This window comes from Mesoplodon mirus (genome assembly GCF_964341445.2).
Source record: "Mesoplodon mirus genome assembly, chromosome: 9".
NCBI lineage: Eukaryota > Metazoa > Chordata > Mammalia > Artiodactyla > Ziphiidae > Mesoplodon > Mesoplodon mirus.
In genome coordinates, this window is record NC_138985.1 from 103615197 (window position 1) to 103635403 (window position 20207).

The window sequence follows — 20207 nt, forward strand, 5'->3', positions numbered from 1 at the left end:
TGAAGAGTGGCCCCCGCTCGCCACAACTAGAGAAAGCCCTCGCACAGAAACGAAGACCCAACACAGCAAAAATAAATTAATTAATAAAAAAAAAGAAGATGCCTCTGTGGCCTCATGGGTGAAGGCCTCAGAGAGACCCCTTTATCCCACCCTCCCCCTCCCCCCACCCAAGGACAAGGTCAATGGGAAGGTACACGGGAGGTGACCGTTCTATGAAGGAAGAAGCCAGCACTAGCCCAGCCCTCCAGGGACAGTCACGGGTCTCTGGGATCCTGCCCTCCTCGCCAGGCCCACATCCTTCTGATGGACCCTCAGGAAGAATCAAAAAACAGGGCACAGGGCTCTCTGGATGGACTCTGCCCATGCTCCGTGGCCCCAAGAGTCAAAAGTCGAAAACATTCTTCTGTACAATATCTGTAAAGCACAGGAGGGGATTCCTAGTCCCCGAGTCCACCAGGCACCAACCAAAACCCAGTCCTCTCTGCACTCCTGGCATTTGTTTTCCTCTTTACTCCGCGTCACTGTGCAAACACTGAAGTCTTCTTCGGAGAAGGCACCAGGCTCACAGTTGTAGGTAAGACATAGTCCAGGCCTTTCCTGGCCCCTCGTAGGGGAAGGCGGGTCCCAAGTGTGCCTTGTAAGGCGGCTGTATTCTGATGTGCTATGACTATACCTTCGGCCCAGGGACCAAGCTGACTGTTGTAGGTAAGGCCAGGGTCTCCAGGTGGGTACCACGAGGGAGGACTCTCTCGGGAAATGTGGGAGGGAAGGGATGACCCAGCTCCTGGGTCCTGGGGCCCTGGAAAGTTCTGGAATGGTATGCAGACTGTTTGAAGGGGGCTGGTGGCTCTGGGAGGGAAGGGAGCCATGAACACCCTAACCTCTCCCAGAATCCCAGCAGACAAGGAGAGGTTTTGAAGTGAATCTAGGAGGTTGTGCTTTGGAGACACCTACTATTTTGGGGAAGGAAGCCGGCTCACTGTCATAGGTAAGCCAGTCAGGGCTGGGGGGCTGGGAACCTACAGGGAGGGGCAGGGTCCAGATGGAGCCTCCGATAGGGGTGCCTAGGTTAAAGCGTGTTTTTATCAGAAAAATCTGAATTCTCGTCTTGATGAATTCTTATCTTGATGAGACGGACAGCCTCCATCTCCAATAGTTTCATAGGCTTGCTGTGCCAAGCCTGGGTTTCCCTACCGAGAGGCAAGTAGTCTCAGCTGGAAAGGGGTCTCCGTGTCCATCTTCCTCTCCTTGGAGGGTGCCCATCACGGCCACGGTAGATGGGAGAGCGTCTGGCCTTGGATCTCTCAGTCCTGCCTTTTCTCTCCCTCGCGTAGAAAGGAGATGGACACAGGAGAGGGGGGTGAGAAATCTCACGGGGCCAAACTGGTCCTCTGACCGCAGCTTTTTGGGTTGTACAGTTGTCATCCACTCCACCTCCGGGAGTTAAAATTCCACCAAGGAAGGGGACAGGAGATCTGCAGGTGGACCGGCAGAGGGGTGGGGAAAGAATGGGAGGCGCAGGCACAGTGTCCCTACCGGGCTTTCATGTCGTGTGACTAATGAAAGCCTGTATTTCGGCAGCGGAACGAAGCTTTCTGGGCTGGGTAAGTAAAGGTCTTCCCTGGGGATGATGTATTGTAAGGCTGGAGTTCTAGAAGTTCCCTTTAGAGAAGGCAGGGACTGAGAACGCAGCAGAGAAAAGGCGGAGAGTGTGGGTGAGTGGAGAAGGTGCTAGGACCCCCAGAAGTTCTGGGGAGAAGCTCGTTTCTAGAAAGAAGGGCCCCATACCGGCCGCTCTGGGGTTTGCCACGCCCGTGTTATACTGTGGAGCAACCAGGTGCAGTACTTTGGAAGTGGGACTCGACTCTCTGTCCTGGGTAAGGCGTAAGAGCCGGGAGACGGGGCCACTGTCCCTTGGACCCGGAGTGTCTACCTCTCCGTCCAGCCCCGGTGGGAGAGGGTTGAGTAAACTCTGGTCCCTGTGGGGCTTCCGGGGAGCTGGGTCTGCCACCGCTTTAGATGAGGCTTGGTTGATTCCTCTGTTTGTCCTCTAAGTCTTCAGCCCATAAACTGCTTCTTTACTCTTCTGTCGGTGGTCCATCCCTCCTTCTTCTGTGCGTGGATCGGCCCCTCCTAAGCCTCCTCTTCTTTCCCCTCTTTCCCCAGAGTGTGCTTAGGTCTTTCTCCTAGTGGGATCCCTTTGGTCCTGAGCCGTGAATCCAGGCAGGGAAAGGTGGTCATCTCTGCTCTCAAGGAGCTAAGACTAGCGCTCCGGCTGGACACCTCTGGGGGGTTTGCCTACAGCCTCCTGCAGCTGTGTTCCTATAATTCGCCCCTCCACTTTGGGATCGGCACCAGGCTCACCGTGACAGGTATCAGACAGGGAGCGAGGTGTAAGGAGGGGGTCAGAACTGCCCTTTCCTTCCGGAGCATCTCCGGCTTGCTCCACTGTGTTTGATGCGGCTCTTCGGCCAAGGGCTCAGAGGAGCTGTGCTTCTGTGCTTGTCTCCCGGCTTTGTGTTTTCTCATTCTTCTTCTCATTGTTCTCCAAGACTCCCCTCCTCTCTCCTGATTTAGCGGGTGTGCTGCTTTACTTTCCCTTTCTTTTCTGATCTTCTCCATTTCCCCCCCTCCTTCTAACTCTGATCCTGCACTGTTGACCCCGTTTTGGTGAACAGCTCCGTCTTCTATGTTAAAATCCACCCCCAACGCCTCCCTCCAGCTCAGAGTGCTGTCCTCGCCTTCCTTGTGTCCTTCTCTGTCTCCAAGATCCACGTGTGTCTTCCTGAGGTGGTTTAAGGACTCAGGAGGCCATAGGGGAGCAGCTTGGTGAGACTGAGGGGGCTTGAGGGGGACTCCTGAGCCCTGAAGGCCGAGGTCTGTGTCACGGCATCACGTGAGCTTGCAGGGGTGGCCCTGGGGAACATTGCGCTTGCTGGGGGTCAGAGGAGGTAGGTCTGAATAAGCTGTTACAACTGGAAACTTACACCATCTTAGCAACAGCCAAGGCAGAAAGAAGAGAAGCAGGTTGAGGCCCCATGTTCTCAAACCTCAGGATCTGTGCTGAGATCAGCGAGTCACAGGCCCATCGTGAAACACTAACACACCATTACCACCCTCTGGAGGAAGCAGGCAGGTGGGAGAAGCAGCGCAAGGGTGAGATGGGCCTGGGCTGGAGTTAAAGACATGGCCAGAGCAGCGGGCCACAGAGGTTCTACCAGACTGGTTGGCTGGGGCAGGCTTTGTCCTGCAGATAGGAGCACGTGCCAGGGAGTGTCATGGAAATTGGAAAGTACAGATCACTGGGATTCCAAATGCCTGGGTTCTGGGGAGGGAGGGGCTCATGCAATTTGCAAAGTGACCTAAACTGTCTCAGGCCCTCTGAGATGTATAAAACAGAGATGACAATGGTAGTCTCTGGGGGTCCTGAAACTGTAAGGGACTAAATCATGTGAAAATCCTTTTTAAGGATGGACCCTCTTGTAGCCATCCTTTTCATTCTTATTGTTTATCCTCACTGTGTCACAGAGTTTGCCTTTTTCCAAACCTGTGTCTCAATTTTCCCACTAGACACATTTCCCAAACTTGGATAAAGTGGAGACATCTGGGTTTGCCATACTTCTGTTCCACAAACTCATTCCTAGAACAGAGCCAAACAGAGGGCACAGTACATTCTGGCCACAAGGAGGGTGCTTGAAAGGTAGACGTGTTTTTTTCCCATTCCTCCATGTCTTCACATGAGGGCCTGCCTTCCAACAATTCCAGAAATTCTCTCCTTTCTGTCAGGCATGTCAAAGGGCCTGGGACTTTATAATATGAACCCTCTGATGAACTGGCCCTCGGACTTTGGGATTTGTTCGTTTCCAAGCTTTTGCTGCTTTTATGAATATAAAGCGTGGCTGGAGCTAGGATTCAAAAGCGGGGAGAGAGGTTTGCTGGGCACTGGAAATAAGAAAGGGTTCAACCCATGAGCAGTTCCTTTCATGGGATTCCAGCCATCCTCGGCAAGCTACCACACCCCCGGAGCGCCTTGGTGTAGCAGTCAGTGTGGAACATCAGATAGGATAACAGCCAGAGGCACGGGGGCTCCACAAAGCAGGTTACATGTAAAATCAAAACAAAAGGTGAGTCGCGTAGAGTAGAGAGAAAAGAATATGTCAGATGCAACGGGAAAAGTATCTCTTCTGGGGAAGAATGTCTAATTCTAATTAATACGTGCTGTCACTCAAACAGATAAGCACATACACCCTGCAAAAACAGGAAAATGATCATTGGAAAAAGTCAGTTTAGTTCTCAGGATCATGCTGCTAGTAGGAATCCTCTGCCTCAAAATCCAGGCTTATTTCAACTCTACTGTAATTACTTCTAAGTCTGAAAAGTTAGATAGTCATGCACCAAAGAGGGATTTGAACTAGGAAGAAAACAGACAGATATACTCATTCGATGGCTAATCCTACAGGGCCCCAAGTACAGGGCTTTTCAAACACAGCCAAGAAAATCAGGATAAAATGCCACCTTAGGGACTTGGGGGAGGCAGTCAGTAGTGAGTGCCCATTGTGGGGAGAAAGAAGGGGCAAAGATGAGGGAGACTAACAGCAGGGAATGCGGATGGTGACGCCCAAACAAATCACCCCTGCCTCTCCCTGCTCCACACTAAGCTCCCCAGGAACATGAAGCATCAAAACGTTAAAGTGGGATAATCATAAAACTTTTCACAAAACTTGCCCATTGACAGAGCACTTGCAGGTGTGTAATTTGTTCAGCACTCACAACAACGCTGTGGGGAAGATATTACCCCATTTTTCAGTTGCAGAAATGAAGGCCAGGGAAGTTGCAGGTCACGGAAGTAGTCAGAGGCAGGGTCTAGCCTGGGACGCTTCCCAATCCAGCAAAATCTCCATCACAAATACCCCTTCCAATTTCACAACCACTGTAAGTCCCCAAGCCAAGCTCATTGTCTGCAAATTGGGCTGACCTCAGGCAGGGCCCAGATTTCTGTGTCCAGCTAGTTCTGAAGAGAGGTGGGAAGAGGGAAGCCAGGGAGAAGGAGGGTGGCTCCAGTCTGTGCCAGGGGAGGAGGGGAAGGAGGAGGAATTCTTGGTAGCCCCTTCCCACTGTGCTCCTACAGTGAGCAGTACTTCGAGCCAGAGACCAGGCTCACTGTGCTAGGTAAGGAGGCTGCTCCGGGGGGAGGGAGGATGGGCTGCCCAGCCTGGATGACCGCCTGAACCCTGGCTTTTGGGGAGTGGACGCTGGACCCTCCTGGGCTGCTCTCAGGGAAGGCTAAGTTTGTGCCTGAGTCCCCAGAGCTGTGTGAACACCGGGAAGCTGTATTTTGGCAATGGTTCCAAGCTGACTGTGCTGGGTAAGGGGGGTAGCTAGGGTCCCTGAGCGCTCGCCCGGGCGGGCTGGAGAGACGTGGGCAGCTGCCCATCTCCACTGGGGCTGTGCCCGGGGTCGGTGGGGACCTGCGCTGAGTCCGGGACATCAAGAGCGGGCAGCGCCGGTTTTTGTCCTGGGCCTCAGGGCTGTGAGCCAAAACACTCAGTACTTCGGCGCGGGCACCCGGCTGTCGGTGCTAGGTGAGCGGGGACGCTGCCGCCGGCGACGCGGCGGGTTTTTGCGCGGCGCTGGGCGGCCGTGACTGAGCCCCAGTACTTCGGGCCGGGCACGCGGCTCCTGGTGCTAGGTGAGCGCGGGCGGCGCGCCTCGGTTTGGGTGGGGAGCCCCGGGGCTGTGCCTTCCAGGCGCCGGCAGACGGCTGACCGTGATGGGTGAGTGTCCGCGGGCCCGGCAGCGGCGGCGGGGCGGGTTGGAAGGTCGGACACGGGCACCTGATCCCCTCCCTGCGCTGGAGCCGGGCGCTGGGACCCGGAGGGCGAGTGGCTGGGCGCTGAGGGGTTTGCGTGCTGGACTGGGACTCTGTGCTCCAATGAGCGGTACTTCGGCCCAGGCACCAGGCTCACGGTCACAGGTGAGATTTGGCTGTCTCCCTGCCTTCCATTCGCAGCCCATCGTGTCCCCGGAGACGGGTGGGGAGGGCTGCAGCGGGCTGTGTTGCCAGTTGTCCATCTGTGGGGTCAGCTCTGCAAGGGATGAGGGGCCTGGGATGGGGTACTCCTGGTCCGGGAACAGAGACAGAGGGCAAGGTGTGTGTGGGGGGGCGGGGCTTTGGTCTCTGTTTCTGAGATATTTAGGGACAGGGTGAACATTGGAGAAAGAAAGGATTTATTAGGACTCTGAGAGCTGCTTGATTGGAGAAAAAGACCGAGGAGGGCAGTCTGGGCTGGGGGAAGGGCAGGAGGGGGTGTAGCTGATGCAAAGGGGAGGATGAGCCCCAGGGGCAGGAACAAGCAGGGATGGGCACAGGATGTGGCCCCCTGCACAGCCGGCTCCTGGGAGGTGCAGATGGAGGCTTCCACTGAACAGAGGAGAAAAAGGAGGACAAACAAGAGTGTGGAACAGAGAGGTGGGAGAGAGAAACACGAGGCAGTGAGGGAGAGAATCAAAATCAGCGCGGTTTGTTGATTTCCTGTTTAGAAGTTTGGATTTGAAATTAGGTTTAAAACCTCCTCCTCTCTTCCTAAGCCCCAGACCCCTGAGGGCCAGGCTGTGTGTACAGCACATGGGGGCTAGATGGGAACCTGGGCCACTGGGTGGATTTGCTCACCAAATGTACCCCCCTCATCCCCTAGCCAGAAATCTCCCTCCTCACGCCATGTCTTCTAGGTTAAACAGCCAGGTGGTGCAGGACATACATTAAAATGCAGATATGTTGCTTGTGAGGTGAGGAACATTCCCTGGAGGATCTTAGTCTCTTAGTGCTGGAAAGGGACCTTAAAAAGGTCACCTGGTGATGGGAGCATTGAGGCTTCAGGGGGAAGAACTCCTCAAAACTGGTATATTTACTGGCTTATTTGACAACAGCAAGCATGTTTGTAGTTAGGCTCATTAAGATGGAGCCAATGAGGCTCAGCTGAATGTTTGTTCCCGGAGGGGAAGCTGGGTTCCTGTGATCAGCCAGGGTGGAGAAAAGCAGGAGAGCTTACAACCAGAAAAATCTGGGTCCCAAGCCCTGGCCCTTTAATGATCTGGTGACCTTGGTCGAGTGAATCTGTGGGAACCTTCCCTCTTCTATACAATGTCATCAACAATACCTACTGCTAAATCTGCTGTGAGACTTACCAGAGTAGCTACATGGAGAGTATCCAGGAAACCTCTTGTAATCCAGTGGTCCCCTCCCTACCCTTCCGCTAGGTGACTGCTGGCAAGGGAGAGGAGTCCAGTGCCCAAGGAGGGGCAGGTTTGGCATGTGGCTGATGGGCAGGAGGGCTGGGAACAGGACCAGATGAACTTCAGAATTCGGCCTGAGGCTAGTTCAGCCCACATCCAAGCACACACAACAGAAGCTCACCAGGACACACACGTGCACCCACGTGGGCAAGCTGACCCACACCCCACAGGGACTCGCAAACATGGAGGGAGAACAGGCTTTGCCCTCATCATGGAGCCATGTAGTCAGTGCTTCAGGCTGTAAGGAAGGTCTGGCTTCTGATGGTTCTGCCCATTACATCACCACCATGGGGAGCATTGCACGTGGCTCCAAAGGCATCTTTACTTTTTCAAATAGGGGCTGAAAGTTTGCTGGGTGAGGAGGTCAGAGGAGTAGATTCCATAGTGCCCTTGGAGGGCTGGTTGAACCCCAGGGGCAGGGGCTTTGAGGCGAGAGTGAATAACCAGGCCGGGGGCAGAAAGCCTGATGGAGCCAGCACAGCAGAGAGAAGTTAGGAGATTACCTGGTCAGCCAGTAAAGACCTAGCGACAGAGGAGTAATCAGCAAGGTGGGAAATGCAGGGCGGGGCAGCAGACCTGATGGGGAGCACAACCACCACAAAGGGAACACCCAGGGCTTTTGTTAAAAATTACTTAGAATTTCAAAATGCTAACAGCAGCACATTAAATCAACAAGGGGCCCTTCTAAGTGTGGGGTCCTGCGTGACTGCACAGGTCACACACCCAGGAAGCCAGCCCTGAAGTCAGGTCACATCCAGGGAAATGGGAACCGTCAGTTAGAAGAACATTTTCTCCATCTTCCAGCCTCAACTAGATCTCTTTAGAGTGAGTTGTCTTCCTTTTAACAGTATTGCTCAGAAACACACAAAACCATCGATAAAAAGCAAAGAGCAGGATAACATGAATGTAGGAGGGCCCAGAAGCAATGAGCCAGCCAAATGAAAAGGCCGCAGGGGCGGTCACTGGAATGCCTTCACCTGGAGCCTTCGAGGACGCCACAGACCAGGGGCTTAGTTGTAGCGAGACAGCTGAGAGCAGAAGCTGCTCTGATGACCTCAGAGGCCTATTTAGGAAGCTTGCTGGTAGGGAAAAGTAGACTACGTGGAATCAAAGGGGCAAAGAAGGTTGAAGATGCCTGCATTTGAAACACAGGGAGATGGCTATCTGTCCGAGCTGAGGAAACTCAGGGATACCTGGAGGCAGAGGAATGGCTAGGCTGACCCGCTGAAGCAGCAGAAAGAAAGAAAAGCTCCCATTCTCATGAGCACACCCTAATACAGAAGGTGTCCTCACGTGGTGCCCCCAAATATGCCACCTGTACATTGTCATCTGAAGAAAAACCCCACCCCCAAAATGACCCCCTTAGCCCGAAATCCCCTTTTCTCCTCGGCCCCTGAGACTCACATACAAGTAATCCAGCTGAGGGCAGGGGCTTTCTGAATCCTTGTATCATTTCATCTCCACCCCCGCTCTGGACAGTCGGTGTTGGGATTCTCCCTTCACAAGCAGCAAAAGTGATGCAGAGACGATGAGAGACTGTCTAACGTCATGCTGGTGGGCAAAGTCAGTTCCAAGCTTTGAATTCCGTTATTCTGCTTCCAATCCACTGCTCTGTTTAAATAACTACTACATATTATGGGGAGAAAAAGACAGGTAAGCTTTTCTTGATGGATAAGACATCAAATAAGGGGAAAGAAGAGACAGCGCTCAGAATGTCGGGCAGGGCCATTTGTAAGGCCACCTTAGGGGCTGGGGACACAGGAGACAGGCCTGTCGTAGGGTCAATACAAAGGTCAGGCAGGCCGAGGGAGAACAATCACAGAGGAGCGGGTGGTGACCCCCAAACAAACCACCAGAACCTACTACCACGTAATTTCCTTTTACGATGACCCCGTGGTCCCTTCCCCGTGCCCCCAACTCACACGCCCAGCCGGCCCTCCGGACACCCGTGCTCCCAACCCCTCTCCCTTCCAGACGACCTGAGCAAGGTGACCCCACCCAAGGTGGCTGTGTTCGAGCCGGCAGCAGCAGAGATCTCCCGGACCCAGAAGGCCACGCTCGTGTGCCTGGCCACGGGCTTCTACCCCGACCACGTGGAGCTGAGCTGGTGGGTGAACGGGAAGCAGGTCAAGACAGGGGTCAGCACGGACCCTGAGCCCCACAAGGAGGACCCCAGCCACAATGACTCCCGCTACTGTCTGAGCAGCCGGCTGAGGGTCTCCGCCACCTTCTGGTACAACCCTCGCAACCTCTTCCGCTGCCAAGCCTGGTTCCACGGGGTCGCGGACGAGGACGAGTGGAAGCAGGACGGGCCCAAACCCGTCACCCAGAACGTCAGCGCCGAGGTCTGGGGCCGAGCAGGTGAGCCACTGCGGAGGCTCAGCAAGGAGGAAGGCAGAGCAGACAGAGGGGGAGGTCCAGGGGGGAGAGCAGAGAGACCAGACGCCGAATAAAGGGGAGGTGTGGGCAGCCCTCCGTGACGGAGGACAGGGCACCTCGGGCTGCTTCCTCCCCCAGATCCCAGACCATCCGCCCAACTCAGCTGTGCTGAAAGGTCCCCCTCCCTACCGCCTGCACAGCTCAGGGTCTGAGCAGTGGGTCCTCATTCCCTTCAGTGCTGCCATGTTCCGTGACCTTCAAGGATGCTGTGGCCACATCGCCAAAACAGAAGGAAGGCGGTGCTAGGACTGACCAGAGGCTGCCCTGAGCCCGGGAGTCTGTGCTGACTACACGTCTGGCTTAGTTCTTTGTTTTTCTTGGTTATTTTTAAAGCAGCTCAAAATACCACCCATTTGTTATTGTATAGTTTTGATGGGTCAGGAATTTGGGCATAACTTAGCTGGCTCGTCTTCCTCAGGAGGCTGCAATCAGGTGTCAGCCAAAGCTGGAGTCTTATCTGAAGGCTCAACTGGGGAAGGATCCATTTCCGAGCTCACATGGTTGTTGGCAAGAGTTAGCACCTTGCCAGCTATTGGGCTGAGGAAGGCTGGCTTAGTTTTGAATCTGCTTTTGAAGATGCACTCTCTCATCCATTTCCCTCCTCCTTTTTTCTTTCAGACTGTGGCTTTACCTCGGGTAAGTGGCCCCCTGCTCCTTTGTCTCCATCTCCCATGGCCTTTGCTCTGGAACCAGAGAATGCAAAACCCATGAACCCTGGTGGGGCATGGTCGGGAGGTGGGGTGGTGCGTGGGCAAGGAGACCAGAGATCCCTGCTCACAGGTACCTACCTGCTCTCCCTTCCTGCCAACAGTGTCCTATCAGCAAGGGGTCCTGTCTGCCACCATCCTCTATGAGATCCTGCTGGGGAAGGCCACCCTCTATGCTGTGCTGGTCAGCGCCCTGGTGCTGATGGCCATGGTAAGGACGAGGGCAGGATGGGGCCGGCTGATTGGAGGTGACACTTGAAACACAGCAACTGACACCCAGGAACACAGAGACCCTGCCAGGACCAGAGTGGGCAGAGAGGAAGAGGGGCAGTCACCCACACGCCTCAGAAGACACCTTATACCTCTGGGATCCCAATGCAAGTGCCATGCTGTGAAGGAGAAACTGGGGTCACCTGAAAACCCAATGGATGGATGTTGGGGGAACCCTGCTATTTGTCTTGTCAGTGGGAAACCCTACTTCCTCTCAGTCCCCAGTGCTCCTGGCTCCTGGTAACCCCCAAACTTTCTCTTCTTCAGGTCAAGAGAAAGGATTCCTGAAGCCAGCTTAGAGGTGAAGCCAGCTTAGAGGTGGAGCCAGGAGCTTCCAGCCTGTTATTGCCCTGATGTGAATTCTGCTTTTTCCATTCCTACCCAGTGCTTCAGAAGAGCTGCTCTCATTTCTCTACGCATCCCAGTATCTACCCCTGTGTGCGTGCACCCCAAACACTCACGACCAAAATCTCCCTAGCCCAAGGGGGATCCTGGCGGGCCTGAACTGATTCAACCAATAAAAATGGCCTGATCTGGCTTGAGTCTGCCTTGTGTCTAGATATCTCTTCCGTCCATCTCTGAAGTCCCATGTGACTCCAGCCAGGGTAGAAACAAGAGGTATTCAAGAAAGTGTAGTCCCCTCAGGTAGGAGGGTCAAGGGACCCAGCCTGTGGCTGGTACTACTCCTCACTGCTGGCAAAACTTCAGTACGTGTGAAAGCGTGTGATTGGTGAAGAGAGAGGCTTACTCTGGAACAACCTAGAAAAAGTTGTGATGCTGCCTATAGGAAGTTTCTGTCCTACCTGGACAAAGGTGCTCTGAGGAAGAGCTGTGTCCACTTGCTGAGTGGTCATGTCCCCATGGCCAACAAAGCTGGGTATCATATACACGCTTCTCTCCACTGTCTCCCTGAAGGCACTACTCAGCTTCCTTCATCACCAAGGAGTGATTCCAGGTGAGAAGAGAAATTACTATCTATTCTCATTATCAGATGTATCTTCCAGTTTAAGTTACAAAGGTGGTTATAAATTTCACTCTAGTGAATTAAAGGTGTGTGAATATGTCCCTGATCAGTCCTGAGAGGATAGGAAATAAGTTTCCCTAAAACCAAGGATCAGCCCTGTTGGTATTTCTAGAAATCCTTCCAAAGCTCTTTACTGTCTCATTGTCACCATGGTGATGTAACCCAAAGTCCTCAGGATGGCATAAAAGACCCACCTTTGTCCTCCACCACTTTATCCACACTCACCCTCATTCCCGTCACCCTGAGCCCCCGAGTCACTGGCCCTCAGGCCATCTTGCACTCCTCTGCCTGGAATGACACATATGTGCACTCCCACTCACCCTTGCAGATTCCACGATGACATCTTCCCTAGCAAGTAGCCTTCTCTGGAGCATCTTTGCCCCTTACTCCATGCAACTGGATGAAATTCTCCCTGTATCTTGCTATCACAGTACCCTGTGTGCATCTCCTTCCTGCCACTGGCCACAGTTGATGGAAACTACCTCTTTCCTTGTCTGACACCCCCACTAGAAGGTCAGCTCCTTGAGGACCAGGTTGTGTTGTATTACAGTATCCTTGTGATGTGGCGTAGTACCTTGGTTCAGTGTACTAACCCAATAAATTCTCTTTAAAGAAATGAATGAATCAATGAGTTTGCCCAAAGTGACCCAATTCAGGAGCAGATATCACCCTAAGGCCTGCCTGAAACACCCATCTATCCCCCCTCCACAGGCCTGCAGCACACAGCCTCCTCCCACTACTACAACACTGCGTGCATTCTAACATGGGTGTCTGCACATATACCAACACACATGCGTAAACACGTATGTCTACATGAGCGTGTCTACACGTGTACATACGTGTCTACACGTATGTCTATGCATGAGCAGAGGCGCCTACTCGTTAAGCACATATCATTGGAACATTTGCTAGTAACCTTTAAGAAAACAAAGATATCCAGGTCACAGTGCCCGAGAAGCTTCCCTGCTCATAAGGGGGATAATTCATGAATAGAAACAGTTAACATACAAGGTGATGCTTGCAACAGCAACGTGAGCTGTCTCCGAAAATGCAGGCAGAGGCTAGCACTAGGTTTCTGACGGGGACCATCAGGGGAGAGTCTGAGAAGGTGGCAATTCTTCAAAGGAAGAATTGGTCTCAATTAGCCATGTGGGGGAGAGGTCATGATAGTTGGATGTATGAACAGGATATGAAACTACAGGGTCAGGTACTTCTGGGTACTTCTGCACAGCGGGCTGCAAGGTCCAAGATGGAAGTCATAAGGCTGAAAAGGCAGGTTGGGGCTTCCCGCTTTGAGAGCGGACTCTATCCTTGCAACCAGCATGAGGCCTGGCATACAGTAGATGTTCATTAAGTGTCTGTGGACTAATGAAGGGGAAGGAGCTTGGACCCTATTCAGGAAGCAATGGGGAATCGCCGCAGAGCTTTCCAGGCTGTGTGTCCTCCTGCCCTAAGTTGCCATCACCTGCCCTAGGGATGCTCCTCCCACCCGCCTCACTATAAATGCCAGTCTGTGCAGGTGGGCACAGTGAGTCCCAGAGGGGAGCCCTGATGACATAGGAGATCTCCTCAGGGTGACGAAGGTTCCAGGAGGGGCCTCTCTGTCCCCTTCCCCCTCCACTAGCACCCTAACATTCCCCAAGCCCCTCCCCACTTTCGATGACTCTGAGTTTTTTTCACACCCCACTCAATCAGACCAACCTCCGCCACCTGCACTTCCTGCCTCTGCGCAGTCGTTAGGGGAGGGGGACAATAGGAGAGGACATTTTTGTATCATAGTGTAACATTGTGGGGACTTGGGGTGGGGCACGATGATTCAGTTAGAGGAAGGGCTTTTACAAAAAGCCCTGCTTCAGAAAATAGCTCCACCTGCCCAGGGGGGGCTCCTGCACAGGGAGAGTAGCTGGGAGAGATCTCCTGAGCGGGTCCCTGATGTGATCTCTCAGGGATCTGGGCTCAGTGATCACCTCTGCCCCTCCCTGCTCCACACTCAGCTTCCAGGAAAGTGAAGAATCAAGCCACAAAATGGAATCATGATTGAGCGCTTTTCACAAAACTTGCCCTTTGACAAAGTACTTCGTGGTGTGTAATTTGTTCAGCACTCACAACAACGCTGTGGGGAAGATGTTACCCCATTTTTCAGTTGCAGAAACTTAGGCCAGGGGGGTTGCGGGTCACAGAAGTAGTAAGAGGCAGGGTCTAGCCTGGAACACTTCCCAATCCAGCAAAATCTTCATCACAAATACCCCTTCCAATTTCACAACCACTGTAAGTCCCCAAGCCAAGCTCATTGTCTGCAAATTGGGCTGACCTCAGGCAGCGCCCAGATTTCTGTGTCCAGCTAGTTCTGAAGAGAGGTGGGAAGAGGGAAGCCAGGGAGAAGGAGGGTGGCTCCAGTCTGTGCCAGGGGAGGAGGGGAAGGAGGAGGAATTCTTGGTAGCCCCTTCCCACTGTGCTCCTACAATGAGCTAAACTTTGGGCCAGGGACCAGGCTCACTGTGCTAGGTAAGGAGGCTGCTCCGGGGGGAGGGAGGATGGGCTGCCCAGCCTGGATGACCGCCTGAACCCTGGCTTTTGGGGAGTGGACGCTGGACCCTCCTGGGCTGCTCTCAGGGAAGGCTAAGTTTGTGCCTGAGTCCCCAGAGCTGTGTGAACACCGGGAAGCTGTATTTTGGCAATGGTTCCAAGCTGACTGTGCTGGGTAAGGGGGGCAGCTGGGTTCCCGGAGCGCTCGCCCGGGCGGGCTGGAGAGACGTGGGCAGCTGCCCATCTCCACTGGGGCTGTGCCCGGGGTCGGTGGGGACCTGCGCTGAGTCCGGGACATCAGGAGCAGGCAGCGCCGGTTTTTGTCCTGGGCCTCTGGGCTGTGAGCAACGACCCTCTGGTTTTCGGCGCGGGCACCCGGCTGACTGTGCTAGGTGAGCGGGGTGCCCTGGGGCGTTAGGAGCGGAGCGGGGCGTTCAGGACGCCAGCACGGCCGCGGGACCCCTTTTTGTGCTGAGCCCTGAAGCTGTGAGCACTGACACTCAGTACTTCGGCGCGGGCACCCGGCTGTCGGTGCTAGGTGAGCGGGGACGCTGCCGCCGGGGACGCGGCGGGTTTTTGCGCGGCGCTGGGCGGCCGTGACTGAGCCCCAGTACTTCGGGCCGGGCACGCGGCTCCTGGTGCTAGGTGAGCGCGGGCGGCGCGCCTCGGTTTGGGTGGGGAGCCCCGGGGCTATGCTTTACAGGCGCCGGCAGCCGGCTGACCGTGGTGGGTGGGTGTCCGCGGGCCCGGCAGCGGCGGCGGGGCGGGGCGGACGCGGGCACCTGGTCCCCTCGCAGCACTGAAGCTGGGCGCTGGGACCCGGGAGCGGCTTGGAGCTGCGGGGGTTTGAGTGCGGGGCTTCTCGCTGTGCTCCTATGAGCAGCATTTTGGCCCAGGCACCAGGCTCACGGTCATAGGTAAGATTTGGATGCCTCCCCTCCTTCCAGCCCGGCTCCCGGGGGTCCCCAGAGATGGGTGGTGTGGGCTGGAGCTGGGGCGCGTGTTCAGTTGTCCATCTGGGGGTCAACTCTGCAAGGGAGGTGGGGAATATTGGGTGGGGAGGGTATTGGGTAGGGATACTCCTGGGACGGGAATTTGGACAGAGGGAAAGGGGGGGCTTTGGTCTCTTTGTCTCTGAGATATTTAGGGACAGGGTGAGCATTGGAGAAAGAGAGGATTTATTAGGACTCTGAGAGCTGCTTGATTGGAGAAAAAGACCGAGGAGGGCAATCTGGGCTGGGGGAAGGGCAGGAGGGGGTGTAGCTGATGCAAAGGGGAGGATGAGCCCCAGGGGCAGGAACAAGCAGGGATGGGCACAGGATGTGGCCCCCTGCACAGCCGGCTCCTGGGAGGTGCAGATGGAGGCTTCCACTGAACAGAGGAGAAAAAGGAGGACAAACAAGAGTGTGGAACAGAGAGGTGGGAGAGAGAAACACGAGGCAGTGAGGGAGAGAATCAAAATCAGCGGGGTTTGTTGATTTCCTGTTTAGAAGATTGGATTTGAAATTAGGTTTAAAACCTCCTCCTCTCTTCCTAAGCCCCAGACCCCTGAGGGCCAGGCTGTGTGTACAGCACATGGGGGCTAGATGGGAACCAGGGCCACTGGGTGGATTTGCTCACCAAATGTACCCCCCTCATCCCTAGCTGGAAATCTCCCTCCTCACACCATGTCTTCTAGGTTAAACAGCCAGGTGGTGCAGGACATACATTAAAATGCAGATATGTTGCTTGTGAGGTGAGGAACATTCCCAGAAGGATCTTAGGTTCTTTGTGCTGGAAAAGGACCTTAAAGGTCACCTGCTGTGGGGAGTATTGAGCTTCCAGAGGGGAAGAAACCCTCAATACTAGTATATTTACCTGGATGATTTGACAACAGCAGGCATGTTTGTAGTTAGGCTAATTAAGATGGAGCCAATGGGGATCAGCTGAAGTGTTTGTTCCCAGAGGAAAGCTGGGTTTCTGTGATCAGCCAGGGTGGAGAAAAGCAGGAGACCTCAGAACCAGGTAAATCTGGGTCCCAAGTCCTGGCCCTTTAATGATCCAGTACCTCGGAAAAGTGAATCTGTGTGCACAGGTCACACACCCAGGAAGCCAGCCCTGAAGTCAGGTCACATCCAGGGAAATGGGAACCGTCAGTTAGAAGAACATTTTCTCCATCTTCCAGCCTCAACTAGATCTCTTTAGAGTGAGTTGTCTTCCTTTTAACAGTATTGCTCAGAAACACACAAAACCATCGATAAAAAGCAAAGAGCAGGATAACATGAATGTAGGAGGGCCCAGAGGCAATGAGCCAGCCAAATGAAAAGGCCGCAGGGGCGGTCACTGGAATGCCTTCACCTGGAGCCCTTGAGGACGCCACAGACCAGGGGCTTAGTTGTAGCAAGGCAGCAGAGAGCAGAAGCTGCTCTGACGACCTCAGAGGCCTATTTAGGAAGCTTGCTGGTAGGGAAAAGTAGACTACGTGGAATCAAAGGGGCAAAGAAGGTTGAAGATGCCTGCCTTTGAAACACAAGGAGATGCCTCTCTGTCCGAGCTGAGGAAACTCAGGGGCACCTGGGGGAAGAGGAATGGCTAGGATGACCCGCTGAAGCAGCAGAAAGAAAGAAAAGCTCCCATTCTCATGAGCACACCCTAATACAGAAGGCTGTCCTCACCTGGTGCCCCCAAATATGCCATCTGTATATTGTCATCTGAAGAAAAACCCCACCCCCAAAATGACCCCCTTAGCCCCAAATCCCCTTTACTCCTCGGCCCCTGAGACTCACATACATGTAACCTAGCTGAAGGCAGGGCTTTCTGAATCCTTTTATCATTTCATCTCCACCCCCGCTCTGGACAGTCGGTGCTGGGATTCTCCCTTCACAAGCAGGAAAAGTGATGCAGAGACAATGAGAGACTGTCTAACGTCATGTTGGTGGGCAAAGTCAGTTCCAAGCTTTGAATTCCGTTATTCTGCTTCCAATCCACTGCTCTGTTTAAATAACTACTACATATTATGGGGAGAAAAAGACAGGTAAGCTTTTCTTGATGGATAAGACATCAAATAAGGGGAAAGAAGAGACAGCGCTCAGAATGTCGGGCAGGGCCATTTGTAAGGCCACCTTAGGGGCTGGGGACACAGGAGACAGGCCTGTCGTAGGGTCAATACAAAGGCCAGGCAGGCCGAGGGAGAACAATCACAGAGGAGCGGGTGGTGACCCCCAAACAAACCACCAGAACCTACTACCACGTAATTTCCTTTTACGATGACCCCGTGGCCCCCTTCCCCGTGCCCCCAACTCACACGCCCAGCCGGCCCTCCGCACACCCGTGCTCCCAACCCCTCTCCCTTCCAGACGACCTGAGCAAGGTGACCCCACCCAAGGTGGCTGTGTTCGAGCCGGCAGCAGCAGAGATCTCCCGGACCCAGAAGGCCACGCTCGTGTGCCTGGCCACGGGCTTCTACCCCGACCACGTGGAGCTGAGCTGGTGGGTGAACGGGAAGCAGGTCAAGACAGGGGTCAGCACGGACCCTGAGCCCCACAAGGAGGACCCCAGCCACAATGACTCCCGCTACTGTCTGAGCAGCCGGCTGAGGGTCTCCGCCACCTTCTGGTACAACCCTCGCAACCTCTTCCGCTGCCAAGCCTGGTTCCACGGGGTCGCGGACGAGGACGAGTGGAAGCAGGACGGGCCCAAACCCGTCACCCAGAACGTCAGCGCCGAGGTCTGGGGCCGAGCAGGTGAGCCACTGCGGAGGCTCAGCAAGGAGGAAGGCAGAGCAGACAGAGGGGGAGGTCCAGGGGGGAGAGCAGAGAGACCAGACGCCGAATAAAGGGGAGGTGTGGGCAGCCCTCCGTGACGGAGGACAGGGCACCTCGGGCTGCTTCCTCCCCCAGATCCCAGACCGTCCGCCCAACTCAGCTGTGCTGAAAGGTCCCCCTCCCTACCGCCTGCACAGCTCAGGGTCTGAGCAGTGGGTCCTCATTCCCTTCAGTGCTGCCATGTTCTGTGACCTTCAAGGATGCTGTGGCCACATCGCCAAAACAGAAGGAAGGCGGTGCTAGGACTGACCAGAGGCTGCCCAGAGCCTGGGAGTCTGTGCTGACTACAAGTCTGGCTTAGTTCTTTGTTTTTCTTGGTTGTTTTTAAAGCAGCTCAAAATACCACCCATTTGTTATTGTATAGTATTGATCGGTCAGGAATTTGGGCATAACTTAGCTGGCTCGTCTTCCTCAGGAGGCTGCAATCAGGTGTCAGCCAAAGCTGGAGTCTTATCTGAAGGCTCAACTGGGGAAGGATCCATTTCCGAGCTCACATGGTTGTTGGCAAGAGTTAGCACCTTGCCAGCTATTGGGCTGAGGAAGGCTGGCTTAGTTTTGAATCTGCTTTTGAAGATGCACTCTCTCATCCATTTCCCTCCTCCTTTTTTCTTTCAGACTGTGGCTTCACTTCAGGTAAGTGGCCCCCTGCTCCTTTGTCTCCATCTCCCATGGCCTTTGCTCTGGAACCAGAGAATGCAAAACCCATGAACCCTGGTGGGGCATGGTTGGGGGGGGGGGGTGCGTGGGCAAGGAGACCAGAGATCCCTGCTCACAGGTACCTACCTGCTCTCCCTTCCTGCCAACAGTGTCCTATCAGCAAGGGGTCCTGTCTGCCACCATCCTCTATGAGATCCTGCTGGGGAAGGCCACCCTCTATGCTGTGCTGGTCAGCGCCCTGGTGCTGATGGCCATGGTAAGGACGAGGGCAGGATGGGAGAAGTGATTGAAGGGAGGGGGTGGAATATCATGAAGCGTAACTGAGGGGGTCTCAGAGTCATGTCCTGGGACCTCAATGGAGTTATAGTGGGGCTGCCAGACTGGTAAGAACATCCGAGGTCATCACAGAATGTAGCCTTAGAGGATGGGGAGCATCAACTAGCTGTACCCCAAACCAGACCCTAGAGTCAGCCTCCTCTGACCCACCTGTACTGTTCAGTGGCCCCTGGCACCCTGACAATGTCCTCTTTTCCTCAGGTTAAGAAAAAGGATTCCTGAGACCAGCTCCAAAAGTGCATCCGGAGTCCTTCTTTATCCTCTCCTTGGATGCTACTTAACATGTTTCCAGTCTGTGTTCCTCAGGAGTTCCTCTCTCTCCCCCTTTTATCTCCTTCCTACATGGATATCTGTCCCTTCTCTCAGCTTCCCTGCCGACTGAGCGCCTCCCCACTGAATCTGAAATTGACTGAAGCAATAAAAGTGTCATGGTGGCCTTGACTGTGTCCCAGGAGTGTCTATGGAGCTCTACCCTTCCCTGTTCTACATCTGATTTAGGGAAGTCACCACCCCTCAGGCATACAGAGTTCTGGACCCTCCTCTCTGACCAATGTCGATTCTTCCATTTCGTCCTGATGGAGGATGGACCCCATGGTCCACACCTGGGTATTCTGGGCCCCAGTGGGTAGGGTTAGTTTGAAGGGCAAGGAGCTGGACTCTGGAAATCCTGCATATTGATGGCATAAGGATGAATGGAGGTGAACCGTAACCCCCAGCTCAGCGCTGGACGGAGGACAGGGCGACCTGTAGGTTAGAATGTCTGATCATTTCTCAATTCCAGATTCAAGTTTCACTTCTTATGCATTTAGAGTTTATCTGTGTTGGTTCTTCTATCTTGTCTGCTTTCAGAATTTGGGCATAAGAGTTAGTTCTACTTTGCCTAAGTTAGAATCCTAAAGAAGGCATAGAGTTGACAACACTGAAGTGTGAAACCTGGAGATTTCACGGAGGTGGGACACATAGGGTCAGGCCCTGGGGAGGAATGGAGAAGGGGAGCAGGGTCCCTTGGGGGCTGGGGGGCTGCACCTGAGTGTCTCTTCCAACAGGCTCCATCACTTGATGGAATGGAGACCAGGTCACCCCCAAATGTAGTGTGTTGAGTGCACCCATTTAGGTGGAGACCGTTCTCTTACTGGGGTAAATGCTACTGCA

At 54.2% G+C, this 20207-nt stretch overlaps 2 gene segments (V, D, J or C); both read left to right on the plus strand.

The window, feature by feature from the left end:
- The first annotated feature begins 567 nt into the window (after window positions 1-567).
- Window positions 568-11246, plus strand: LOC309810109 (T cell receptor beta constant 1-like). The segment is given in 5 exons: window positions 568-705; window positions 9268-9654; window positions 10351-10368; window positions 10544-10650; window positions 10977-11246.
- Window positions 11247-13766: 2520 nt separating this feature from the next.
- Window positions 13767-19496, plus strand: LOC309810297 (T cell receptor beta constant 1-like). The segment is given in 6 exons: window positions 13767-13805; window positions 14561-14651; window positions 17595-17981; window positions 18678-18695; window positions 18869-18975; window positions 19257-19496.
- The last annotated feature ends 711 nt before the right edge of the window (window positions 19497-20207 follow it).